General features: G+C 38.7%; 1 protein-coding gene across 1 annotated transcript in view; it reads right to left on the bottom strand.

The window, feature by feature from the left end:
• Positions 1–9,277, bottom strand: part of PAQR9 (progestin and adipoQ receptor family member 9) — a 59,436-nt gene that overhangs the window by 10,802 nt on the left and 39,357 nt on the right. The window lies entirely within an intron of this gene.

The following is a 9,277-nucleotide window of genomic DNA, read 5'->3' as shown; positions in this document are numbered from 1 at the left end:
CCCTATTTTAAATGTTGCTGCATGCTGTCCAGAAACCAAATATCAACAAAGGCTTGGTGAACTGCATTGTGTTGCACCTCAGTGACCTTGACAACCATGAGTTACCTTATTCATGCATCTTGCCCACTGAGAGTACCTTTACTTCCTGTAGCACCCACTTAACTTTCCATCAGTTAGGGACAGGTTTCCATCTAGACAATTCCCTTTACATTATAGCATGGAAGATTCAATTCTGCAACCCCTCCAGGATGCAGTAGAACAAGTTATTTTGGCTTCTCAATCCAATAAGGATTTCACTGTGCAGCTCAACAGAAACCTCTGCAATACAATGCCTATTACAATCATCTTTTCTTTCCATTTAAAACATTGGGGCTTGTTTTTTTCTTCAATAAAAGTATAATTTGGTGCCATTGTTTACCCCCTCATCTGGAGGTACTTCTCTTTCTTCCAACTTGCTGATTATACATTTTATGTAGTACCTAAGAAACCTCCATCCTCCTTTTTTCCCTCTGCTTCCAGCATGGAGCATCTCCTTTGTTCTATGCTAATGTTGAAACTCTGAGTTTATGACCAGTCTTTCGTGGAAGATGGACTTTCTGGTAGCCATGACATTGGTTTGTGTGTGCCTGACAAAGAGACTCTCCATTGCCCATTTTCTATAAGGATACAGTAATCCTTTGTTCAGATAGTTCTTTCTTTCCTAAATCAGTTTATTTTAATCCCTCGACTCCAATGAAAATACTGTTTCATTCATCAGGTATCTGTGGTATTCTTGTTTTTTATCTGAAACAGATAAAATATTTTTTAAAAGTTACTAGTTCCAGATGCATCCAAAAGCAATGGGCTTTCCCCTCATGTTTTTCCAAATGAGTAGTTGCAATCATCAAGGTTTGTTACAAGCTGGCTAATGAATGAATATCATTATAAATGTCTATTTCACAGCTAAATAATTAATTTAAAAACAATTGTATTAATATTTAATACCAATTTAAAATATGTAGCTCTGCCTCATCCACTTTTGCACTATGCCCCTGAGGATGCTGTTTGAAGGCTGATGTGGCCCTTGTTGAATAAAGCTAACGGTGGCTGTTAGTCCTGGTGACTAATGTTACCACTACGATCGAAGGGAGCAAAGCCTAAATATTGATTACTAAGGAGCAAAAGGGAAAGAAATCTATTGTCTTCATGTCCCACTTGAGTGTTTTCTGGGTTCACTGGTCAGTGTCTGTCACTGGATGTGGAATGAGAGAAATGTCTGACTCAACCCAGCACAGCAATTATATCCTCATAGACCTGGTTGGACAAAGTATCCTACCTGTCCACAAAGCCATTGTCTAAGGTGTATGAGACTTGCAGCCATGCCTGTTTGGCAACTTCACACACATCTTTCACCTCCAGGATTCACTCTATGCCAGATGCTGTCTAACAATAGTACTAATTTTGTTGGACAGTGTTATATAAGGATTAATTCTTACGTTAATGGGATGTGTTCATTTGGCCCTAGGATGGCAGTTAGTAGGGAATTGGATCAGTTCTGGGATAGTGTCTTTCTCTCCATGATGACCTGGCCCCCTTAGGGTGCACAAGATCAGTGCTATTCCCAAAGTGTATGAGGCAATTGTGGTGAGAAGACATGGTAAGAATGAAAGACAGCTGATGAGAAGAAAGGGTAGTGAATCCTGTTGTGATGCTGCTCAGCAGGGTGAATTTTATATGCAAAATGCAGGTAGGACAGTGAATCAATTATGACTAGTGGAATAGCCAAGTTTGCTGATGACCCTAAACCGTTAAAGTGGTAAAAACAATAAGGGATTGCAAAGAGCTCCAAAGGGTGGTCATTCAACATAAACAACTGTAAAGTGATGCACATTGGTGCCAAAAATCCTAACTACTCATACAAACTAATGGGATCAGAGCTGGCAGTGACTGATGAAAGAGATCTTGAGGTAATGAACAATTTTATGAAAGTGCCAACACAGTGCACATCTTCAGTAAAAAATGCTAAGAGCATGTCGGAGATAAGAAGAAACAATATTGACAGTAGAGGTGCCAATATCATAATGTTATATAAATCAATGGTGTGACTGCATATGGAATACTGTGTGCAGTTCTTGTTGCCACGCTTAAGAATATAGTGGAGCTAGAGAATGCTCAGAGGGCAACTAAGATGATCAAGGGGCTGGAGCTATGAGAAAAGGTTGTGACATTTGGAGTGTTTTTGTCTAGAAAGGAGGCAAATAAGAAGGAACATGGTTGAGGTATATAAAATTATGCACAGTGTGGATAAAGTGGACAAAGAGAAGCTGTTTTTCCCTTCCCAAAATACTAGAACCAGAGGTCACCCAATGAAATTGAATCCTGGAAAAATCAAACAGACAAAAGGATTTTTTTTTTTTTTTACACAGCACATAATTCAAATTTGGAACTCACTACCACAAGATGTGATGCTGGGTACCAGCTTGGTTAGCTTCAAAAAAGGGCTGGGCCAATTCCTGGAAGTCATGGGGAACAATGGCTCTTAGCTTTGATGGCAGTGTCACTGACTCTGAAGGCCATCTTCTGGGAGACTAGTGGGCTTCCTTCTGCAATTGGTTGGCTACGGTAAGAAGAGACTGCTTACTAGATGGGCTGGGGTCCAATCCAACAGGGCACTAGTTACATTCCTATGTAATCACTTGGCTATTGGTCTACATAGAATCCTTATTTGTTTAGCTGTGGGATACTTTTGTTTCTAACAGGCAAGTGTATCTTTCCCTCTATCTAAAAATGGGACATTCCATCCAGTTAGGGTCCTCCGCAACACTGTTACTCTACAATGAAGTATTAATTGTTGCTGAGAAAGGAAAAATAAGGAAGACAACTCTCCCATCTTCTGTGGTTGATATGAAGTCATCTTTGCATTTTGGACTGAAGTCAAGGAAGTGCTAGTTTTGCCCCAGACATAAGACTTTTCATCACAGGAGTTATGGAATATGCTGCTATAAATGTAATTAGCTGCCCCACAAGAAGTGGGTTGCCCCCTAGTCCCTAGGTTTGCCTAGAACCCTTTTGTACTTTTGAGGCATCTCATCCCGAGAGCTATATAGGCACAGTATGGTAGAATTTCCTATTTTCTTGTGCTCCTAAAGCAGTGTTAATGGAACAGCATAAAGGTTTGGGATGGCTGCCTGGAAGGATTGTGGATTGGCAATAGTGCAATTGTTACAGGCAGAATGTACTGATATAGGTTGTTACAGCAGAATGTGTTCCTATCATACTGAAGTCACTGGCTTCTTTTATATCTGGGTGGTGCATAAACATAGTATTTGGCAGAGCCCAACTGGAAAATGCTCATGGAGTTTCCAGAGACCCTGGGGACATACTGGTCACTTCTCATGAGTCTTCTGCTTGTTTATGCTTCTCTTCCCTTCTGAAGCTAAATCCAGACACATCACCCATTCAGCTAGCATAACAATAGGATACGTTTGGTCCCAGAATAGAGAATAGGCCTGTTTTCCTTAAGAAATGCTTCAAGATGGATGAATGAATGGCTCCACTCTAACACAAGCGTTTTCTTACTTTGGCTAGTCATAGCATTTAATCATTCAAATCTTTATTAGCATTCTGGATCAAGGGCCAAGTTTATACTAGATGTTGTTGATTTCACTAGGGAAGCTCTTGGCACACAGTATTGCAAAATGTAATATGAACTGTAATACTGCAAAAAGCAACAAAAGAACAAATATGCAACTGAAACCAAAAGAACTATAGCTGTATCCTTCCTCTTCTAGTCACTAATAGACTGATGCCCATTTTCAACTGCATAGGAACACAAGAAATTGTCTTACATCAAGTTAATAATTGGTCCATTTATTGTTTACACTGACAGACAGCAATTCTCCTGGTTTCCAGGCAGACGTCTTCCATAGTCCTACTATGGATTGAACCTGAAGCCCTTTCCATGTAGTGTGAATGATCTTCCAATGAACTGTGAGACTGTTCACCTAGTTAAACCAATCAAAGTTAGTTTAAAATTATTTTAACTGTTAAATTTGCCATTTTTTAAATTTACTGAAAATACAATTTCCACCATCTTATAATTAAATCCTTAAAATAGATTATCAGATAAAGAAAGAATCAAATTCTAATTTAAAAAACCCAACTAAGACGATATACAAAGATCCATACTATGCCATAAAAGCAGTGGCACAATTAAGTCTGTAACAAAAACTAGGACTGGGAAGAACTCAAGCATTAAAAACCTTAGTAAGTACAAGTTTTAATTTGATAAATGAAGACATTAACTCTGACATTTTCTTCAAAAAAGTAAAAAATACTGTGATTGGGCATACACCATGATTTATGTAACCATGGTTTACTGAATAAACCACATTCACATGATATGGTAACCCATAAATATTTAATAAATCGTTTAATAAACCATACCACACTTTAAGCCAAAGTGAAACCACATTACTATAATCTAAGATACACTGAACCGTGCCAGATGGGAGCATGCAAACTGCACCTAGAGATCATGAAGGCGAGGGCTTGAGATTGCTGATAGGTAGAAATCTTCCATTGGCAATAGTGATAGTGACAAGGGATCCAAATCATCTACGTATATCTTAATTAACAAGAAATTTCTCAAGCAGAAATACAGTCCTATTTATTGTTGCTTCAGTGAATTGCCTTGTGATGCCACTATTCTGAAAAGACCACCTGCAAAAGGACAGCACATGTGAAATCAGTTTAATCAAGTGGCAGCAGAAGAGAGAAAAGAAGCAGAGATACTGGGAGGTAGCTGGCTTTGTCTCTCAAACATCACGTAGTAACAGTGATTGTATCATGATACCAGAACTGTTTCCATTCCATCTGGTTGTTATAAGAACTGAGACTTCTAAAAACTGGAACTGGAGTTTCCATCCCTTTTCTTCTATGTGCATGTTTTTAGAAGCCAGATTTGAAATTTCAGCAGAATGTAAAATGACCCCACTCCACAGATTAGACGAAGATTACAAACACACATTCTTGTATGCTGCCCAACTTCCCTGCTTTGCCAACTAGGGTTGTCAACTCCTACTGAAAATAGTCTTAAAAGATTTTCCCTCACCACTAATTTATATGTGCATGGGTGTATATAAGCAGTATATATATGTTTGTATGTATGTGAGAGATAGACATGCATGGCTTGCTAAAATCAGTACATGATGGACCCTTCTAAAGCCTTCAGAAATAAATCTGCTTGTCTTCATGCTGACTTGTACACTGCTTTTGACCACTATCTATTGATGTCCACTGCATCATCCAGCCATGTGCGATTGCTGTAATTTTTTTAAGATCTCAAAATGTGAATGCTTGTTAACTGTCTGGTTGCCAACATTCCCATCATAGCTTATTTGAATTAGCTAGAGGACTTGACTGTGATGGATTCACATTTGCATAAGACATCTCCCAGTAACTTTTTATACTGTTAAACATGGTAGACTTCTGATCTCCTTCTAAGAGATAAGGTTTGGAAGCAAATTTATCTGTACATACAGTTTCATAATCTGTGCTTGACAGCCTGGTAATTATACTTTCAAGGCATTGGGACAGTCACCAAGAACTGTAGGATAAAGTGCCATCAATATGCCGATTACATCCAGCTCTACTATTCCATAAAAACTGAATAAGAGATGTGCATATCCTAAATTAATGTCACCATGCAATACTGGGTTGGATGGCAGCCTATTTATTTATTGAATTTATATGGCTGCCCAGCTCAAAAAATATGATTCTGGGAAGCTTACAAGAAACAACCAAGATAAAAACAACAATCAAACAATAAATGAAGAGACTGAATTTTGACGAGATCAGAAGTATATGGGTGCATGATTCCTGAACATGGGAATATCATTAAAGAAAGAGATACAGTGGTACCTCGGTTCATGAACTTAATCCGTTCCACGATTCTGGTCACAAGCCAAATTGGTTGCCAACCGAATCAAATTTTCCCATAAGGTTCAATGTAAATAAGGTTAATCCATTCTGAACCATATGTATTTTTTTTTTAACCACAAAAATATGAAACAAAGTACAGTACAGTATGAAGAAAGAGAACACTAACCTTGCTTGAGGCGACATCAGAAAGCTTCACAGCAAGTGTCTGTCTGTGACCGGGATCTCACCTAGAGGAAGCCACGATCACGTCAGAGCAGGGAAGATGGCCGCGGGTTGCGTTCGTCACCCGATGCGGAGTTCGCGAATGGAAGCAAAATTTTGCGAACGCTGCTGTTCGCGAACCAAACTGTTCGTGAACAGAAGCATTTGTGAACCGAGGTATTACTGTATGTCATTTGGGGAGCTCCTACGGTCATCAACTGTTACTAAAGGCTCAAATACCCTTTGTGAGGTCTCTGCTGAAGACTCATTTTTTTTTCATCCAGGCCTTCCTTTTTGACAAATGAAGTTTGACAAAGTTTGTCAGGTTAAGCAACATAAAAATGCTTTAAACAAACTCCAGAAAGAGGGCAAGGTAGGACAAAACCAAATTGATATTACTTGAGTTAAATCTCTCTCTTCATCTGTTCAATTGTATCTGACTTGCAGAGACTTTAGAGATTGCCTCTCTTCATTATTCCTGTTTCACACCTTCATGTAATGTTTCTAGGTTTAAACCAGTATCTTGCTTGATGGTATATATCCAATTTGCTGTCTTTACTTGCTAGTATCACCAAACCATTCCTCACCTGCTTAATTTTTCTAAGGGATTTGAAGTCATGATATGACCAAAATAAGACAGCTTTAGCTTCCAGTGAGATTTCTGATTGATGTAGTCTAAAATCTTGTTAATTATTTTTGCTGTCCAAGCTATGCAGTGGCCACCTCCATACCCATTAACTTGAAGGAGTTTTCTTCTAGCTGCTTTTTGGATAGCAGCCATTTAATTATTTTTGCTATCTAATTAATTAGACAGCAAAAATAATTAATTTTGCTGTTCAATTATTTTTGGATGGCAGCCTATTTAATTATTTTGCTTTTATTATTCAACTTCCCCAACCATAGGTAGTTCTAAGAAAAGCAATAGCAATTACAGTTCTGTAGTTGATATTAGGACTGATATCCTTGCTTTTCAGACCTTCTCCAAGCTAGTAATTGCAGTGTGCCCAAGTACTTACTTACTGTTTGGTTTATGTCCTGTCTGGCTGATTTTGGAATTGGGGAAACGAAGCCCTGGGCTGATTCAATTTGTTTACGGTTTTTATCCTGTCATCATTTCCAGCCGTTGTCTTCTTGATGTTTAGCTGCAATCTAGCTTTTTTGCTTTCTGCCTGTTTATAGCCACATTTTCTGCCAACAGAGTGGTCCCTGCACATCTTCTATTGTTAATGTTTCTGCCACGAACTGTCATTCCAGTTTCCATATCATCTATGTTAAGGTTCCTTAACACTGCCTCTGTGTCTAAATGAAGAGAGATAGAGATAGAATACAGCCCTGCTACATATTTTTTCCAATCTTGAACAGTCCATGTCTCTGTAAGTTGTTCTCACTGTGGCTTCTTTGCTGTTGTACAATGATTTTATTAACTGAATCAAGTGTTCTGGAATGTCCATTTCTTCCAGGTACTTACATAATTTTTCATGTTCAATGCAATGAAAGGCTTTGCTATGTGAGGCATAAATATACATCCTTTTGAAATGTACTTGCTTATTCCATAATCCATCAAACATTTGCAAAATGATCTCGAGTCTTTCCTCCCCTTCTAAAACCAGCCTGTACTTTGGAGTTGAGTTAAATGCTACAGATAAAAATTAATTACCTATAAAATAAGGTGCCTTATTTATAAAATTATTCCAACTGCATATACACACCGAAACCATTCTTATACAAACTAATCTTGTACACACAAGTACACAGACATTTACACAGAGAAAATAAAATGTCTACAGGAATCAGGGCATCAAATGTACTCTCAGGTAAGTACACAGTCTGCTGATACAATACAGTACATTTATTTATTTAGCTTAGCCCATTCTGTGACAGTTGAGGTAGAAGCTGGCAAAGAGCCTGTTGGCTTATCAAGTTGCTTTTGTTTGCAATGAAGGAACTTGTCAATATTGGTCTTTGTGCTGTGTTGCTAACATAAAGAAACCAGGGCATGCTTATGCTATCCTTAGTTAATACCTCTCATTCCCAAGTAAATAGGCCTACGCCTAAGTTTTCAGACAGTGCATGAGGCTCATTCTCCTCTTGTTCTCTATGTGTAGTGGGTGAGTGTCTGTCTATGAATACCTTCCACTGGTTGAGGAACCTGGTTTTCCTGGGTTCTAATTTCTGTGATTAGCTTCACTGCTGACATTCACTGGGGTTACGACATATGGACTGCAAATTCTGGAGGACCAGGAGATGGCAGCAAAGGGTTACAGGAAATATGAACTCTTTGCAGAAATCTAGTGGTTTTCCAGATTGTTGCTTTCAGATACGGTCACCCAAGCACCTCCTTTCTTCAGGTAGAGGATGCATGCTCAACCTTATGGCAGTGGCTTCTTCCCTACTTCTGTTTCTTTAGAGTTCTGCAGCTCCACCTATTCACTGGCTTTCAACATCCTCCTCTTTTACTCCCCTTCCCAGTTCACATGTAATTTACATTAAAAGCTAAATAAGGTTGTCCTCACTTAATAACCACAACTGGGACCAGTAACTCCATCACTAAGTGACAGTCATTAAACGAGACATCATGTGACCATGACTTGCAATTTCACTGCCGGCTTCTCCACTGATTCTTTTTGTCGGAAGCCAGCTGTGAACCATGCAAATGTCAATCGTGACTGCGGGATGCTGTGACTATTGTAAATGCCCACAAGTTGCAAAGCGCCTGAATCTCAGTTGTGTGACTGCAGGACACTGCAATGGATGTAAGTGCGAGGACCACTCGTAAAGTTAGTTTTTCAGTGCTGTCATAACTTTGGTCACTAAACTGGGCAGTTATTAAGCGAGGACTACCTATATAATATGATAAAAGCTTAGAGCTAGGTACACGACGGCAGAAATTCAGTGGTCAGTTAAATAGTTCAAAGATGACCATAGGCTGGCCAGTTTATATCTTACACATACTACACACAAACATTTATTTTTATTTATTTATATTTCAAATTTGTCACCGCCCATCTCACTTTACATAAGCTAAGCCATAAAATGGTTTGATTTTGACTTAACATATGAAGTGAACCCAATCAATTGTGGCTCAGTCAACATGGCTTAGTATATATGTGAAACAGACCGCAATAACCTAGGCCATAATGTGGCTTATTTTTGG

The sequence above is a fragment of the Python bivittatus genome, unplaced genomic scaffold (assembly GCF_059951505.1).
Source record: "Python bivittatus isolate LINGU-HERP-01145 unplaced genomic scaffold, Pbiv_v1 ctg000980_np1212, whole genome shotgun sequence".
NCBI lineage: Eukaryota > Metazoa > Chordata > Lepidosauria > Squamata > Pythonidae > Python > Python bivittatus.
The sequence above is the reverse complement of the archived record's forward strand: the minus strand, read 5'-3'. Positions and strand labels throughout refer to the sequence as shown.